This window comes from Erythrolamprus reginae, chromosome Z, assembly GCF_031021105.1.
Source record: "Erythrolamprus reginae isolate rEryReg1 chromosome Z, rEryReg1.hap1, whole genome shotgun sequence".
NCBI lineage: Eukaryota > Metazoa > Chordata > Lepidosauria > Squamata > Dipsadidae > Erythrolamprus > Erythrolamprus reginae.
In genome coordinates, this window is record NC_091963.1 from 53,817,785 (window position 1) to 53,836,100 (window position 18,316).

The window sequence follows — 18,316 nt, forward strand, 5'->3', positions numbered from 1 at the left end:
AATGGCACACAGCAAGGCCGGGGTGGTGGCCCTTTTGTGAGCAAAATAAACAAATAAGCATCATTTTTTTCAATTCATTTCTATTTTTCCTATGATCAGGAATGTTCAATTTAGTATATCAAAACTTTTGGGGGGAAATTCCTTAGAGATTTGTAGCCTAAAAAAATATAAACTGACACAAAATGCTCAAAAAATGGGGGGTGCTTTTGGATCAAAATAAAAATATAAGCATCAATTTTTTCAGTTCAATTTTCATATCATTATGTTCAGAAATGTGCAAACTAGTTTCCCAGTGAAAATGGTTTTCAAAAAGACCAAATTTAAGTACCTAAAAAAATATTTTTGGTCCAGGTCGTATACCATCCAAAACAGACTCAACGTGAGTTTTTTTGCCCAGAAAAAAGTTAGCCCCCACCCTCCCAAAAATATTTTTATAATGATCAGCAATGTTAAATTTAGTAAATCAATACCTAAGATATGAAAAATATTTTTGATTTGGAGCATAAAAAAAAAAAAGTGAAAATGGTTGCAAGCAGCCGGGGGGAGGGCTTATTTCTGATTTTAAAAACCCAATAAGCATCATTTTTTTCAGTTCATTTATATTTTTCTTATGATCAAGAACGTTCAAACTAGTAATCCCACACCAAATTTAGTAAAATTGTATGCATTTTGCAGGCTAAAGTATCTATAAATTGAAAAAAAATTCACAAAAAACAGGGGCGGGCTTTTATGAGCAAAATAAACCAACAAGCATTATTTTTTTATTTCAATTTTCATTTCATTGTGTGCAGAAATGTTCAACCTAGTTTCCAAGGGAAATAATTTTTCAAATTGACCAAATATAAGCACTTAAAATTAAAAAAAATCAGTTCGGCTCACACAGATTCGAAAACAGTACAAATGTGACTTTTTTTGCCCAGCAAAAAAGCCCCCCATCAATGTACCCTCTAAGGTGCATGGCCACGTGGCTGCGCACCCCAAAAAACCCCTTGTGCACCCTTTTCCAAGGAGCCCCGGCCACCCCCGCCCCCCTAGCGCCTCTGGCCCCCTCGCTCCCCTGGCTTCTTGCCACTACTCCCCGCCCGCCCGATCCACCCCTCTTTCCCCTCCTCCGCTTCCTTCCTTGGGGCGTGGCTCCTCCTGCAGCCGTGGCTGCAGTGGCGGTGGTGGCTGCGGCTTCTCGTCCTCTTGATCCGGCAGCTAGCTACTCCGAACACTTTGGGAACACCCGCCCCACCCCTCTCGCAGTCCCTTCGCCGAGAGCGCTTTCATCCCAGCTATTAGCAAAGGGGCTGCAGGAGAGGTCGGGCAGGCATTTTTCTCACAACAGAGGCTGGTGAAGGTTAGTTTGAATGTCGGGCGCATGTGCGCACACGCTCCCCATCCCCCTGCCAGCCAGCCCAGAATATTCAAACTAAGAAAAACCTTTGCTGACCTCTGCAGAGAAGAAAGGAAGAGAGAGAAAGAGAGAACAAGAGAGAGAGAGAGAGAGCAACAGACAGAGCAAGATAGAGAGAAAATGAGAAAGAGAGAAAGAGGGGGAGAAAGAGAGATAGCAAGAGAAAGAGAGAACAAGAGAAAGTGTGTGTGAGAGAGAGAGAAAGAAAGAGAGAGAAAGAAAACAAGAGAGAGAGAGAGAAAGCAAGAGAGAAAGAAAACCAGAAAGAGAACGAGAGAGAGAGAGCAACAGACAAACCGAGATAGAAAAGAGAGAGGGAGACAGAGTGAGAAAAAGAGAGAGAGAGCAAAAGAGGTGAGAGAGAGAGAGAGAAAGAGAGAGAAAGCAAGCAAGAGAGAGAGAGAAAGAGAGAGAGGGGGGAGAGAGGAAGGAAGAGAGTGAGAGAGAGTTTGAGAGAGGAAGAAAGCAAGAGAGAGAGAGAAGAGTGGAAGAAAGAGAGAGAGAAATGATAGAAAAAAGAGGAGAAAAAAAGAGAAATGAGAAAATGATTGAGGCAGAGAATGATAGGAAAGAGAGAGAAACAGAGAGAGAAGTGACTCTTGATTTAAAGCATATGGTAAAAGCACTTAAATAATAATAGAGAAAAAAACCCCAGCCCTCACCTGTTTTTATTAATAGTTATGTTTTGGGTTTTGCTGGTTTTTTTAGTTTTAATAGTAATAGATTTTGGTTTTGTTTTATTGTTAATTTCTTTTAATAAAAAAGAATTATTATTTATTTATTTTTACTTCTATGCCGCCCAGTCCCAAGGGGACTGCTGCTCAGACACTATACATTTCCGCCCACACAGAAAAAAATTAGAGGGAACATTGCCCCCCACCCCCAAAAAAAAGTCTCATAGAGAGAGCCCCTGAAATGATGAAAAGTCAGGGAATTTCAAGTTTCAGAAATGCATTAGACTTTGTCTGTAGAAGGTTTTCTTCTTGGATGATGTGATAATTGGTACATTCAGTCTTTATTTGGTGATACAAATTTTTATGGCGGCTTTTAAAGTTTGAAACATGGCCGGCTTTATTTTTGTGCCAAAGAATTCTTTTTTTGGTTTGGAGCTTTCTTATTTTTATGGGCAATTTGTTTTTCTTAGTTTTGGTGAATATTAGTGGTACGTATAATTTGATGACTCTTTGGATTTCAAATAAAAACACATTGTAGTAGTCTTCAGTAGTGATGCAGTCAGAGAAAATTGTGTGCCAATCGAGAGGTGAGAGGTAGGCTTCAATGAGGTCGTAATTGGCCTTTTTGAAGTTATAGTTGGTTGTCCTTTCATTAAGATGGTTTTTGTGAGGGTGTATGTTTAGGTAAAAGTCAATCATGCTATCATCACTGTTAAAAAAGGGTTTTTATTTGTAGTCCATAAATTGAGTGTACACTGTTGCAGAAGATGAGGTCAAGGCAATTGTTAAGTCTAGTGTTGTCAGTAACTAGTTGATCTAGTCCTAGACTAGTAATGGCATTGTAAAGGGTTGAATGTATGGGTTCAATGGAACATTACTTTAAAGTCCAGTTTATATGTGGAAGGTTTAAGTCTCCAAGAAATATAAGAGGATGTGGGTGGAAGCTTGCCCGCATTAGTAGTGAGGTTAGTTTGTTTGCGTGTGTGATATCATAATCTGGAGCTCTATAACATAGAAAGAAGCGAAGTGTGCTAAAGTCAGTTCACAGATGATGGTTTCAGGAAGAAAAAGTTCTTGTTTAACTTGCACTTTTTAAGGTTGAGTGATTTCTTGTAGAAGATTGCAACATCACCTCCTCTGCGGGATTCACGGTCAGAACGGTAAACTTGATAGTCACTTACTGTGGTAACGGAGTCTGGGAGGGATTCATTTAACCATGTTTCACAGATAAATATGATGTCAAATTTAGCAGTTTGTAGTAAAAGAAAGAGTTCAGGTATTTTATTAACAATGCTTCTTGAGTTCATCAGTTTACATTTGAGATTAGCAGTGGATGGTGCTGAGGAAATAAGGGGCGTACATATCTAGTCTTGGTTTATTGAAAGTTGGTTTTGAGTAGTGATGGATTGGAAGTTAGGATGGTTGTGGGCGATGGTGGCTTGAAGGTAGTGGTTAAGGAGGGTTTGATCTTGGTTGAGGGTAGATTGGAGGTTGGGGTGGTTTTGGTTGATGATGGTTTGGGGGTTGGTTGGTGGATTGCATAACTTGGTTTTGATGCAGCCAGCACAGTAGTTGATATAAAGATCAGTTTGGCCTTGGTCTTGACATTTTTTTAGATCTGCTCGTAATTCAAGGGATTGGATACGTTGTAAAATTGATAAGTCCGGTCTAAAGCAAACTTTTTTAGGGTTTGAGTCATCTCTGTTTAATGAGTTTATGGTCTTAATGAATTTGCGTTTGCTAAGTTCATTTGTGAGAACCAGTCTGCAGAATTTGGTTAAGTATCAGTGAGGTTAAGTATCTTGGGACTTGCTGATGGGTCTATTGTATTTCTGAAGCTAGGAGCAATCAGGGATGATTAGGCTGGGCTATTGGAGTTTATGGTAATCTCTGGAGACTGAGATGATTCTGCTGAGCTCCAGGTGCCCCTCACAGCCACTTGATTTATTTATTTAATTATTTGGTTATTTGATCCCTTTCACCCATGGGATCATGTGGTCTTTTTGTTAGAAGAGTGGTTTGTTTGAAGCCATGAGGTTAAAGTTTCTTTAATGGTGGACACAACTTTCAACAGAAGCTAGATTTGCAGGATGGGTCTTTAGTAGTCAGAGCTTTGAGGAGAGATCTCTGGGCTTCTGGAGTTTGGAGGTGGAATCCTCCTGAAGATTACCTGATGGCTCTGTAAAGGTGAGGGGGGAGGAAACAGCTGGCCAGCAGAGGCTCATGAAGGCAGCTTAAGGAAAGAGGGGGGGGAATCTCAAGCTAACGGAGGCTCCGGGGGAGGAAATCAGCTGGCCATCTGTCTCACGAAAGGTTTTTGAAGGTTCAGTGAAGGTGGGGGGTGGAAGAATCAGCTGGGCAAAAGGGGCTCAGGATGGTAGCATTGGCTTTGGGGAGTACCGGAGGAGGGACATCCCAGGTTGGTGGAGGCTATTTCCCAGTTGTCAGAGGCTCCTGGAAGGCATCAGCTGGGCATTGGGGAGGAGATCAAAGCTCGTGACTCCTTGCTTCCTTTCCCGGCTAGTGGCTTCCTTTCACAGTGCAAAAATCCTCTCCCTCCCCACAGTAGTTTTGTCTGGTTTAATTAACTCAAACGCTCTCTCCCGTCCCGCACAATCTCTTCTATAGTCCCTGATCTCTTCTTTAGTCCCCGCTTACCCTCTGTCCAGGATAGTTGAACTTTGAGCCTGTGCGTGCTGGCGAGGATATGAAGGTTTTTGTTTTTGTTTTCTTCTTAGCTGAGCTTTGCAGAGGCTTTTCGCTAGAAGTCCTTCAGGGTAGGAGTCCGTGGGCTCTCCTTCAGTAGTTATTTTAGTAATTTTTGTTATTTATGTACTTTTAAAAAGGCCAGCAGATGGTGCTCTTGATTCACACACAGCGCCTACCTGTCTCCTGAGTTTCTGAGTTTATCTATGTATTTATTTACATCCTCAAACAATTCTAACAAGTTAGTAAGACATGATTTGCCTTTGCAGAAACCATGTTGATTTTCTTTCAGCAATGCCTGTTTTTCTATGTGCCCAGTAATTTTATCTTTAATAATGGTTTCCTTCACTTTGCCTGGAACTGAGGTTAAACTGACTGGTCTATAATTTCCTGGATCACCTCTGGATCCTTTCTTGAAAATTGGGATTACATTTGCCTCCCTCCAATCCTTAGGTACAATGCCTGATCTTAGAGAAAGATTATATATTTTAGCTAGAAGTTCAGCAATTTCACAATTGAGTTCCTTGAGAACTCTAGGGTGGATGCCATCTGGAACCGGTGATTTGTTGACATTTAGTTTAGAAAAGCATGCAAGAACATTTTCCTTGTTTATCTCTATCTGGTTTAATTCTTTGAATTCCTTCCCTGAGAAAGCTAATTCAGTGGCAGGCAAATGCTCTCTATCCTCCTCAGTGAAAACAGAGGCAAAGTAGTCATTTAGCCTCTCAGCAATCTCCTTGTCTTCTCTGATTATCCCCTTCTAACCATTGTCATCAAGTGGCCCATCTGTTTTTCTGTTTAGGTCCCTGCTTATGATGTTCTTTAAAAGGTTTTGTTATTATTTTTAATATTCTTTGCTATATGCTCCTCAAAATCTCTTTTGGCTTTCCTGACTATCACTTTGCATTTGGTCTACCAGAGTTTGTTATCCTTCCTGTTCTCCTCGGTAGGAAGAGCCTTCCATTTCTTAAATGAGTTTCTTTCCAATAACCTCCTTTGCCTCATTCGTAAGCCATACTGGTATCCTCTTGGACTTTCCAGTCCTTTTTCTTCTTTTAGGAATGCATTTTAGTTGAGCCTGTTGTAACGTATTTTTAAACAGTTTCCAAGCATTTTGGAGGGATTTGACTTTTTTTTACTGTCCCTTTTAGTTTCTTCTTTACTATTTTCCTCATTCTGGCAAAATTCCCTCTGTGAAAGTTTAAGGTCTCTGTGTTTGTTTTTGTTGAATACTCTGTAAATAGCTGTAACCAGGGAAAATATGTAAATAAGATTGCACCTGATTGGTTGAGGCGCTGACAGCTCGTTTTAAGCGGGAACCAAAAATGTATAAAAGGAGCGGTTTTCTCCTTGCCCAGCTGAGATGCGTTCCAGCTGAGAGTCACTTCCTAAAGAGCTGAAAATAAAGAACCGTCTCGTTTACTCGCTGTCTCAAGTCACTTCACCTGGCGACGATGGAAGAAAGAGCCTTCGCTTGCCGCTATGGATTCCCTGCCTGTCGGGAGAGCTCCGGAGTTCTTCGACCCGGAGAAATCTACATGGGACGCCTACCTCGTGAAATTCTAAATATTCCTCGAGGCTGCCGGCATGAGAGAAGCCAACAACGATCGGAAAAGAGCAATCTTCTTAAACTACTGTGGCTCGGAGATGTTCGATCTCGCCCAAACGTTGGCAGACCTGGTACCAGCCAACTCCATTGCCTGGGACTCGTTGAAGGCAAAGCTGTCTGCCCATTTTAAACCCACGAAGCCGGCGATCGTTTTCAGGCACCAGTTCTCGCGAATGGGACAACTAGAGTCGGAGAGCATCAATCAATATGCTACGCGCCTACGAATGGTGCTGTCCAAATGCCGTTTTGACAACCCGGAAGCCCGCCTCATAGATGCACTCATCTTCGGGATGAAAAATTCCACCGTCCGCAACAAGCTCCTCACCGAAGAGGAGCCTACACTACAAACTGTCATCAAATTGGCCCAGACTGCTGAGGTCGCCGAAGCCGCTGCATGAGAGCTTAAACAAAATGACAAAAACGAAGTCGTTGCTCAAGTCACTTCACCTACTCGCCTCGCTGAGTCTCCTAGCAACTTAGCTCCATCTACACCATCCGAAGATGACTGCTTCCTACTCCAGCAAGACCCGGCATGCTTTTTGAGGCAACCTCGCTCAGCATTTCCATGCCCAGGCTGCCGGGAAAACCATCCCCGTCAACGCTGCCCATTTCGGGATGCAATTTGCCACCGCTACGGCCGCAGGGGCCACAACGCCGAAGCCTGCAGAGCCCCCGTGCCGGAGGAAACGTTCTTCACACAACGGGCACCAAGATTCCAAAACCAGCAGCCTCCACACCACGACAACAGGGGATTTCGATCTTTCGGCCAGAAGAATCACTCAAACTTTAACCGCGACTACTCAAAAGGTAACCGGGACTTTTCAATCAATCACACGGTAACGGCAAACAAAACCAAAATTACTATTTCTTTACTCCTAAACTCTCACCCATGCCAGATGGAACTGGACACGGGGTCTCGGTATAGTATAATGCCTTGGGGAAAAGTCAAACTATATATGCCTAATGTTGTCAAAAATGATTTAATATCTACTAATTTAATTATTAAGGATTTTCAAGGGGGGTCAATTCCAGTATTGGGAAAGCTAATCGTGCCAATTGTGTTTAAACATATAACCACTAATCTTCCATTAGTCGTGGTATCTGGTCCTAGGCACTCCCTTTTGGGATTAGAGTGGATGGCTCCCCTAGGAATAGAAATCTCGGGCATTTGCAAAATAACAAATAACCTTGTCCCAAACTTTTTAAAGGAATTTCCAGAGGTGTTTAGCTCAACTTTGGGGTCCTATAAAGGCCCACCAATCTCATTCTCTCTTGATCCAAAAGTGCCCCCTGTTCGCCTCAAACCGAGGAGAGTTCCCCTGCCACTACTTCCTAAATTGGATATTCAATTAGATAAACTTATACATCAGGGCATTCTAGTTCCAGTAGAACAAGCTCCTTGGGAAACACCCATAGTAACTCCTCTCAAACCAGATGGCTCCTTACGAGTCTGCGCCGACTATAAATCCACCCTAAATAGAGCCTTACAACATCACCCATACCCCATACCTGTAGTACAACAGCTATTACACTACTTGGGGGACGGGAAGGTGTTTGCAAAGATCGACCTGGCGCAGGCTTACCAGCAATTGCCTGTCAATGGGCCTACATCCCTGGCACAAACCATCGTTACCCATAGAGGGGCTTTTAGATGCACCCAGTTACAATTTGGAGTAAGTGTAGCCCCGGGAATTTTTCAAAGTCTAATGGAGAGGTTATTGACAGGAATTGGGGGAACCATACCATACTTTGATGACATTTTAATTTCTGGGGAGGACCAGACACAGTTAAACCTAAGAATAAGGGAGGTTTTAACAAGATTACAGGACAAGGGACTTAGGATCAAGCCAGAGAAATGCGTATGGGGAACCAGTAGTGTCGAGTTTCTGGGATATCGAATAGATGGCGAAGATATCCACCCCACTAAAGAAAAGGTCAAGGCTATCAAGGAAGCCCCCGAGCCCAAAAGTAAGGCTGAATTACAGGCGTTTTTAGGCCTTCTAAATTTTTACTCTATTTTTTTGAGACAGAAGGCCACAGCAGCGGAACCTCTACACCGGCTGCTTCAGAAAGGAGTTCCTTGGACATGGGGGAGAATTGAAAGTGAAGCGTTCTCACGAATAAAGAATCTGTTAACATCCACAAGTGTAGTGGTACAGTATAGTACGTTGCTTCCCCTACGTCTGACGTGCGATGCTTCCCCCTATGGAGTGGGTAGTGTCTTGGCTCATGTGCTGCCTAACAACACAGAGGCCCCTATAGCATTTTTTTCAAGGTCTTTGTCCAGCACTGAACGTAACTACAGTCAACTGGACAGAGAGGCTTTAGCATTAGTAGCGGGAGTGAAAAAGTTCCACAACTACCTTTTTGGGAGGAAATTCGAACTTGTTACAGATCACAAACCCTTGTTGGGCCTTCTGGCCCCAGACAAACCAACTCCCCCCTTTATGTCACCAAGATTAATTAGATGGAATATATTCTTGTCAGGTTACCAATATGGATTAGCAGATGGCCTTAGCAGGTGCCCCATTCCCGAAATAGTGGAGGACCCTGCCCCTTCCACTGATGTATTACTTATAGAGTTAGAAGATAACCCCCTGACAACTGCCAAGGAAGTGGCCGAACATACTAAACAAGACCTGAGGCTAAGGAAAGTAATAAATTGTGTCCTAAGAGGGTGGACTAATGAACCTGATGAAAAATACCTGTCTGAATTTAAGTGTAAGAGATTTGAGTTGTCTTATGTTAAAGGATGTCTTTTATGGGGTGACAGGGTCATAATCCCTGACAGTCTGAAGACTAAGGTTTTAAAAATGTTACATGTGGGACATCTGGGCATTGTCAGAATGAAGGGGTTAGCAAGGGGCCATTTCTGGTGGCCGGGACTGGATGCTGAAATTGAAGGGTGGGTGGCCAAATGTGACCCCTGTCAGGAGTCAAGGCCAAAGCCCCCCAAAACTACACCCATGGATTGGGAGCAACCTAAGGGCCCATGGTCCAGAATACACATTGATTTCGCAGGCCCCATTGGCTCACAGTATTTCTTAATTGTAGTAGATGCTTATTCTAAGTGGCTCGAAATAATTGCAATGCATAACATCACCACATGTGCTACTATAAAAGCGCTTAGCCATCTTTTTACAACCCATGGCTATCCAGACGTATTGGTATCGGATAATGGGCCCCAGTTGACAGCCAGGCAATTTGAGCTTTTCCTAGACCAGCTAGGGGTCAGTCACGCCCTCATATCCCCTTTTTTGCCGTGGGCTAACGGATTGGCGGAGAGATACGTATGTGTAGCCAAGTAGGCCTTACGTAGGGCTGGTCATGGGGAGGTACAAGCCCATTTAGATAAATTCCTATTGGCCCAACATATAACTCCAAATGCAGCAACCCACATGAGTCCTGCAGAAATTCTCATGGGGAGGAAACTCAGGTCAACCCTTGATAGGTTACACCCTATGTATTGTAAAAATAAGTTTATGTCTGAAAACGCTGAAAGACATATGTTTTTAGGGCAAAGTATTCTAGCACGAAATTTTGGAGGAGGCCTAAGCTGGCTAAAGGGAACCGTGGTCCAACAAAAAGCGCCTAAAACATATTTAATAAGATTAACTGATGGCCGGTTATGGACTAGGCACATTGATCATTTAAGAAGGGGCCCGGACTCTGAACCTAACCAAAATCTTAGGACTGACTGTTTTACCCCGCTTGAAGTCGACGCACCACCAGCTGAAATAGATTTAAATATGGACTTACCACAAAGAAGCTGCTCAACCAGCGCCGCAGAACCATCTTCGTCAGCAGAGGTCGGTGATGTGCCAGCCAGCTCGACTCTGGGGGCCGGAGCTCAGCCTCGGCCCTTAGAAACTAGAGGAGGTACCGACGAACCGACCTCCTCTTCTGCCGACGACGAAACCCCAACTGAACTGCGCAGGTCAGCAAGGAACATACAAAGACCGCACCGATTGGACGACTACATCACATGGCTTTCCGATTAAACTGGTTTTTTTTCTAGAGAGGGAGGGGTGTTGAATACTCTGTAAATAGCTGTAACCAGGGAAAATATGTAAATAAGGTTGCGCCTGATTGGTTGAGGCGCTGACAGCTCGTTTTAAGCGGGAACCAAAAATGTATAAAAGGAGCGGTTTTCTCCTTGCCCAGCTGAGACACGTTCCAGCTGAGAGTCACTTCCTAAAGAGCTGAAAATAAAGAACCGTCTCGTTTACTCGCTGTCTCAAGTCACTTCAGTTTTCACTAGCAATTTGCTATCCATGGTTAAGTTGAAGGTTATTGTGTTGTGATCGCTGGTTCCTATGGGCTTGATTACAGAGACATCATGAACCAAATCCTGTGCATTAGTTGGAATTAAGTCCAGGATCCCCTTTCCTCTGGTTGGTTCTATGACCATCTGCTCAAGGGAATAATCAGCTGGCTAGGCTTTGCGCATGCGTCCAGAGTAGACGCTCCCACGGAACGCTCTCCAGATGTGATTAGAGAAAACAAATATTAACCCTCAACAGCCCTCCCAAGCTAAGTGAAAGTGATTTATGAGATAGAGAACTTGAAAGAGACTTCGAAAACCTGCTTGGATCAGCTAAAAAGAGGAGTTATAGACCAGAACTTCACTGCTAAAAAAGTGAGTAAAATGACCAAGGGAAATGGCGACTATCCCAGATCTAGGGGAAAAAATGGATACACTCCTCCAGGCATTTACTAACGTGGGGGAACAACTTAAATGCAACTAGCCATGAAAGAAATGACAAATGGCATGAACGAACTGAAAGTTCAATCCAAAGATCAGGAGATAAGGATCTTGAAACTGGAGGCTGATAGGAAAAAACAAGAGCAGTGTATAAACAATTTGGAGGACCAGCAGAGGAGATCAAACTTACGATTGAGGGGATTTCAGCAGGATTTTGGTGAAAATAAGAAATTAACCCAATTGATTTACCAATGGTTCCTGGAAAGTAAAATCACAGTGGACTTGGATGAAATTGAGAGAGTCCATTGGGCTTACGGTCCTCGGAATTTAGCCAATCAAAAAGATATTCTGATAAGATTTGCCCTGGAGCGGAGAGCAGCCGAAGTTTTTACACAGCTTAAAAAAACCCCAAATCTTCATTATAAAGGCTCTCCTGTCCGGGTCTTGAAAGATTTATCTCCTCAGACGCTGATGTTAAGAAATCAGATGAGACAAGTGGCGAATATGCTCCATCAGAATAATCAGCGTTACACATGGAAATTTCCAGCCACGATCCTGATCTTCAAAGATGCCAAGACTTATTTTGCGAGTTCCCTGGAAGAAGGAATGCAAATGCTTCGACAGCTGGGAATTAATCCGAATATGGGAGAAGCAATTCCTCTGTTATCTACAGGAGATCCCAGCAGTCAAGAGAAGGAGGAAAGAATCATCGCATTAGAAAAGGAACTAGCTTTACTCCGAGACAAGGGAAAGAAGGAGGAGGGATGCGTCACACGCCAAAAGAAGAAATAAGAAACAAGCATTGCATTGTATAACTGGTGTTGTTGTTCCCAGCTGACTAACTTTTTGGGTATTCTTTTCCCTTCAATATCTAAAGGAAGGAATGGGGGGGGTTGAGGGTTACTATTTGACTCTTAAAGGAGTATTTTTGTTAGAGCGTACTAGAGGGATAGCAAAGCCATGGGTGCCTCTCGGAGCCAATGGAGATTTCTTCCATTGATTCCCCCCAGGGGGAATGTTGAGGGAGGGGCACTTGGGTGGGGGTTCAAGATTACAAATGAAGAATCTTCCAATATGCTTCGCTTTACAGAGGAGAGAAACATAACTAAAAGGAATGGGTGAAAAAGTTCTGATGTCACTAAATGTGAATGGTTTGTCGTCACAGATCAAACGTTACAGAATCATGAAACTGGCTAGGGATAAAAAAGTAGACTTTCTATTTTTATCAGAAACACATAAGGGGAGAAAAAGAAATGATAAATTAACAAACTGTAAGGATTGGGGAGGGGTATATGAGTCCAGAAGCAATAATAATAAAAGTAAAGGAGTGGCAATTTTAATAAATAAAAGAGTTCCTTTTGAATTGACCCAAACTAAAAGGGACAAGGAGGGAAGGATGTTATTTGTTAAAGGAAAAATGAACAATAAGGTAATAACATTAGCAGTAATTTATGCCCCAAATGTAAACACAAAGCAATTCATATTAAATACAAAGCGTAAATTGAATAACTTCGCAGAAGGTACAGTGATTTTGGCAGGTGATTTCAATATTGAACTGATAGCAGGGAAACAGGGAAAAAATAATTTGCCATTAAATAAATTAGGTATGATGGATCTTCATGACGAGGCAACAAATAGAGCCACGTTCTATTCAGCTAGGCATAACAAGTTTAGCTGCATCGACTATATATTAATGAACAAAATCGGGAATGCCTATCTTAAAGGAGCTGAAACTGAAAGCATTTGGTTATCTGACCACGCCCCATTATTGTATTTGACTCAAACAATAAACAAAAAATATGGAGATACAATCCTATTGTGTCAGGAAGAGAAGAAAATAAATTGAAACTCCAAAAAGAATTGATTGAATATTTTAAATTAAATGACACGGGAAATATGAAGCAATCAACAATTTGGGATGCACATAAGGCCTTTATGAGAGGGAATTGTATCAGTACCGAAATGTGTATTAAAAAAAAAAGTGAGACAGAAAGGAAAAAATTAATTAAAGATATTGAGTTAACTCAAGATTGAAAAGTACAAGAAATGGGGAGTGGAACAATTTACTAAAAATTAAAAAACAACAACAAATATGGAATAATATGAGATTGATTGTAAAGCAGAAAATGTTGGGATGGGGCAATAAATCAATGAAACAAATGGCAAATTATTTTTAAAAAAGAAAAGAAAAATCTTGTATAGTTGCTTTAAGGGACAAGAAAGGTGTTACAAAACGTAGTAATGATGAATTGCAAAAAATAATGAGAGTTTTATGAAGAATTATATAAAAAAGATCAGATTATTTTGCAAAAGATAGAGACTAAGGAGAAACTAACTGATGAAGATAAACAAATGCTAAATGAGACAATAACAAATGATGAAATTATTAGAGTTGTTAATGGACTGAAACCTGCCAAAGCTCCAGGCCCAGACAGACTTACGGGGGAATATTATAAGACTTTTGGGACTCAATTATTACCTCATTTGGGGAAACTATTTAATAACATACTTCAAACCTTCAACATTCCACAGTCATGGAAGACATCCGAGATTATCACTATTCCAAAACCAGATCGTGATTTGTTAGATCCAGGATCCTATCGCCCCATCAGTTTATTAAACCAGGACTATAAAATATTTATGAAAATTATAGCAAATAGGATAGAGAGTATCTTACCAAAAATAATTGGGGAAGACCAATATGGATTTGTTAAAGGAAGAAAGATTCACGAACCAATTAGAAATGTTGTTAATGTGTTACACCATGCTACCACTACCAAAAAGAAATTATGTGTTCTGAAGTTAGATGTGTACAAAGCATTCGACAAAGTTAATCATAATTACCTGTTTCAACTTTGTAAGGAATTAAATATGGGAGAAAACTTCTGTCAAATTATAAAAGAAATTTATAAGGATAATATGGCCTATATTAGGGTAAATGGAAATAGAACAGAGAAAATTAATATCCAAAATGGAACTAAGCAGGGGTATCCACTTTCCCCCACTTTGTTTGCAATGGCAATTGAGGTTCTAGCAAATAAAATTAGAGATGATAGGGATTGGAAGGGTTACCGAATTGGGAAACTCGAATTGAAATTAAATCTCTTTGCAGATGATGCCATAATACTGTCTGAAACCCCAATTGAAATGATGCGAAAATTAATGGTGGTACTTCAGGAATTTAAAGACCAATCAGGTCTCTCAATTAATATTGAGAAATCAGAAATATTCTGTTTGAATATAGGTCCCCGACTTCCGGTTTCGCTGAGGACCGCAGCGGAGTCTCTTGGCAGGGCTCTGCCTTGAGACCCCATCAACCCTCCCAGAGGTCGCTCCAACGCGATCGGATCGAGTCCGGATGGCTCGATCCTAGAACAGGGGATTCCCCTCTGTCCAGAGAGCCATTGCCGAGGCTCCGGGGACAGAGGGTTTGTCCTGCAGCTCTGGTGTAGGGAGCACCGGTCCTCTTTCGAGAGGACACGGCCATTGCGATCCCACCTAACCAGCGGGAAGCAAGAAACATCAGAAAGTAAAAAGCAGAGAAATTAAACAACTCTATCTGAAAAGGGAATACTTCAAAAGAAGCTACAATTAAGGTAAAAAATTTCTATGTTCCATGTTAAGTAAGAAGATTGAAATACAAGAAAACGGAGAATTGAGAGTTTAAACGAAGGCGAAAGAGAAGTTGTTAAAACAACATTGTATCCAGGCGCGATTTAACAGCCGGAACTTATTCTTAACACTTTCACTTATTTGGAACTGTAAAATTTCTGCAAACAAGGGGATCCAGAGGATTTTAAAAATGAGACACTAAAGGATTTATTATATACAAAATGATATTATTTGGTTGAAAATTTTTTCTTTTCCCTTTTTGAAGTAATTGGTTACGAAACATTGCAAAAATGAAGTCCGGGCTGGGATTTTTCTAGCGGAAGGACCAAGACTGCTCATTATCTACTTACAATTTCTGAATAAATATATATAAAGAAAAAAAACAATGGAAGAACTCCTCACAGTTATTAAAAAGCAGAAAAATAACAAAGCTATGGGCCCGGACGCTATTCCAGCAGAGTGGTATAAAATAGAAAATGAAGTATTAAGAAATAATATGTTACAAATTTTTAACGAATGTAGAGTAGATGGTAAAATTCCTAAATCATGGTCGGAATCTTTGATAACTTTAATCCATAAACCAGATACAGCAAAAGAAAAAATCAAAAACTATAGACCAATATCTCTATTGAATGTAGATTATAAAATCTTTATAGCAATATATGCAGATAGGTTGAAAACAGTAATAAATAGCAAAATTCATCCAGACCAAAATGGCTTCCTTCCAGGTAGACAAATCAAAAATAATCTTAGAACAATCATTAATGTATTAGAGTACTATGAGCAATACTCAGATAAAACATTATCTTTAATGTTCCTAGATGCCCAAAAAGCTTTTGATAACGTGAATTGGACATTTATAAAGATGCAATTAAATAAAATGAGATTCGGCCCCAAATTTGTCAATTTAATAGATGCCATTTATTCAGAACAAACAACAAAAATTATATTAAATAATGAGCAATTAGAAGCGTTTAAAATAAATAAAGGAGTGCGGCAAGGATGTCCCATCTCACCTGTCCTTTTTATTATGACTTTAGAAACACTCTTAATAAAAATAAGAGCAGACCCAAAGATAAAGGGTTTAACAGTTAGAAAAGAGACATATAAAGTCCAGGCTTTTGCAGATGATTTGACTTTTATAATGGAAGATCCGTTAGTTACAGCACCAAGATTAATCCAAACAATAGAACAATATGGTAAGGTAGCAGGTTTGAAAATAAATAAAAATAAAACAAAAATTATAACTAAAAATATGAGTAAAATACAAGAAAGTAATTTAGAATGTATTACTGGAATGCAAATAGTTAAAAAAGTAAAGTACTTGGGAATATGGCTAACAGCTAAAACAATAACATTAAAAAATGATAACTACATAAAATTAATTAATGAAATAAAAAAGGATTTAGAAATATGGAATAATTTAAAAATATCATTTTTGGGAAGAATTGCCACGATTAAGATGAATATCTTACCTAAGGTATTATTTTTATTTCAAGTGATCCCAATTAATCCAGGGGCAATTTTTTTAAAAAATCTAACAAACGTGGTTAAAAAATTTTTATGGCAAGGGAAAAAAGCAAGAATTAAGATAAATATGTTAGAAGATATAAAAGAGAGGGGGGGTTTCGCCCTCCCAAACTGGAAATTATACTATCAGGCAGCCGCTTTAACATGGATTAAAAATTGGATAACTTTAGAGGACACGAGAACATCAAAATTAGAAGGACATGATCTTATGCTTGGCTGGCACGCATTTGTTTGGTATGATAAAGATAAAAATCATTCTTATTTTAAAAGACATACGTTGAGAAAATATTTATTTGGCGTCTGGAAAGATATAAAGAAAAACCACTTTTTAACAATCCCGGATTGGGTCACCCCCTTGGATGCAATAATACACCCAAACTCTATTAATGATACAAGAAATATAAGATATAAAGACCTGTTAGATAACCAAATGAAATTGAAATCTAGAATTAAATTACAAGATGAAGGGATACAAATTGATTGGTGGCACTACGCACAGATTAGATCCAGATATCAGAAAGACAGTATACTTTACATATTTAATAAAAGTAAAAATCTGTTAAGTGATTTAATCACTAAAAATCAAAATAGGGTAATTGGAAAAATATATAAATATTTGATTACTCACAAGAATATTGAGTTAACATTAAAAGATAGTATGATACACTGGTGTAGAAACATAGGTAAAGAAATTGATTTAGATACATGGGAGAAAGTTTGGATGTGTAATTGGAAGATGACAAAGTCAGTTTCTATGAAAGAGAACCAAATTAAAATGTTCTATAGATGGCATCTCCCACCAAGTAGAATAGCAAAAATGTTCCCAAAGACATCACCCTTATGCTGGAAATGTAAGAAAGAAATAGGATCCTACTACCACCAATGGTGGACATGTAGTAAAGCTAAAATGTATTGGAAAATGATTGAGAAAATGACAAAAGAGATTACAAAGCAGAAAATAGATTTCACCCCGGAGTTTTGTTTGCTAGGAATTACTAACCAAAATTATAAAAAAGAAATGTTGTATTTGATTATACATATTTTTACAGCGGCAAGGATTATCTACGCGCAAAATTGGAAAGGGGAAGATATCCCCAAAGAAGAGGGAGTTATTGCAAAAATATTAGACTGCGCGGAAATGGACATGATGAGAAGACGCTTGAATGATCAGGAAGAAACCAAATTTTATGAAACATGGAACAATGTTTATGAATGGATAGATAAGAATAAAAAATAAAGATAGAAGAGTAATAATAAGTATAGATACTTTAGAAAATTTTTTCTCATTGAAATTTATATTAGATTTAGTTTATATAGATAGAATAGAAATTTGGTTTTTTTTAAGATTTTTTGACTTGAAACTAGTTAGAAATTGTTATATGATATTAATTTTTATTTCCCTATTAGATACTTTTTGTATTAATAGCATCGAATTAGATATTCAATCGTGTATTCCTTTTTCTGTATCTGCATTTATACTTTTGAGAAGAGCAGGGATGATACATCCCTACATTGTATGTTAAATGTTTGTAAGTCTGTATGTTTTTTTAAAGAAAATTAATAAAAAAATGAATATAGGTCCCAAAGAGCAAATCGAGATACGAAAAAACTCAGGATTGAAATTAGGATGTAAAAAAATGAAATACTTAGGAATTTGGTTATTTAAAAACCCAAATAAAATTGCTGAGGCAAATTATAACTTAATATGGAAAAAAATGCAAAAGCAAATTAAAAAGTGGAAAGATAAAAGTTTGAGAAAAATGGCCAAAGTAAGAGCTCTTAAAATGATGATTATTCCAAAAATGATGTACTTATTCCAAGTTTTACCAGGCACCTTCCCAGGAGTAAAATTAAGGGAATGGGACACTAAAATGAACTATTGGATTGAAGGAAATAAAAAACCTAGAACAAGGCAACGATGGCTGATTTCCAGAGAAAAAGATGGAGGATGGGGGTACCCAAATTTAGAATTATATAGAGAGGCATTTCAAATAGAAAGATTAATGGAATTACAATTACTGACAGAAAAGAAGTGGGTGAAACTTGAAAAGAAGATTAACAACGTTAAAAACAAAGAGATC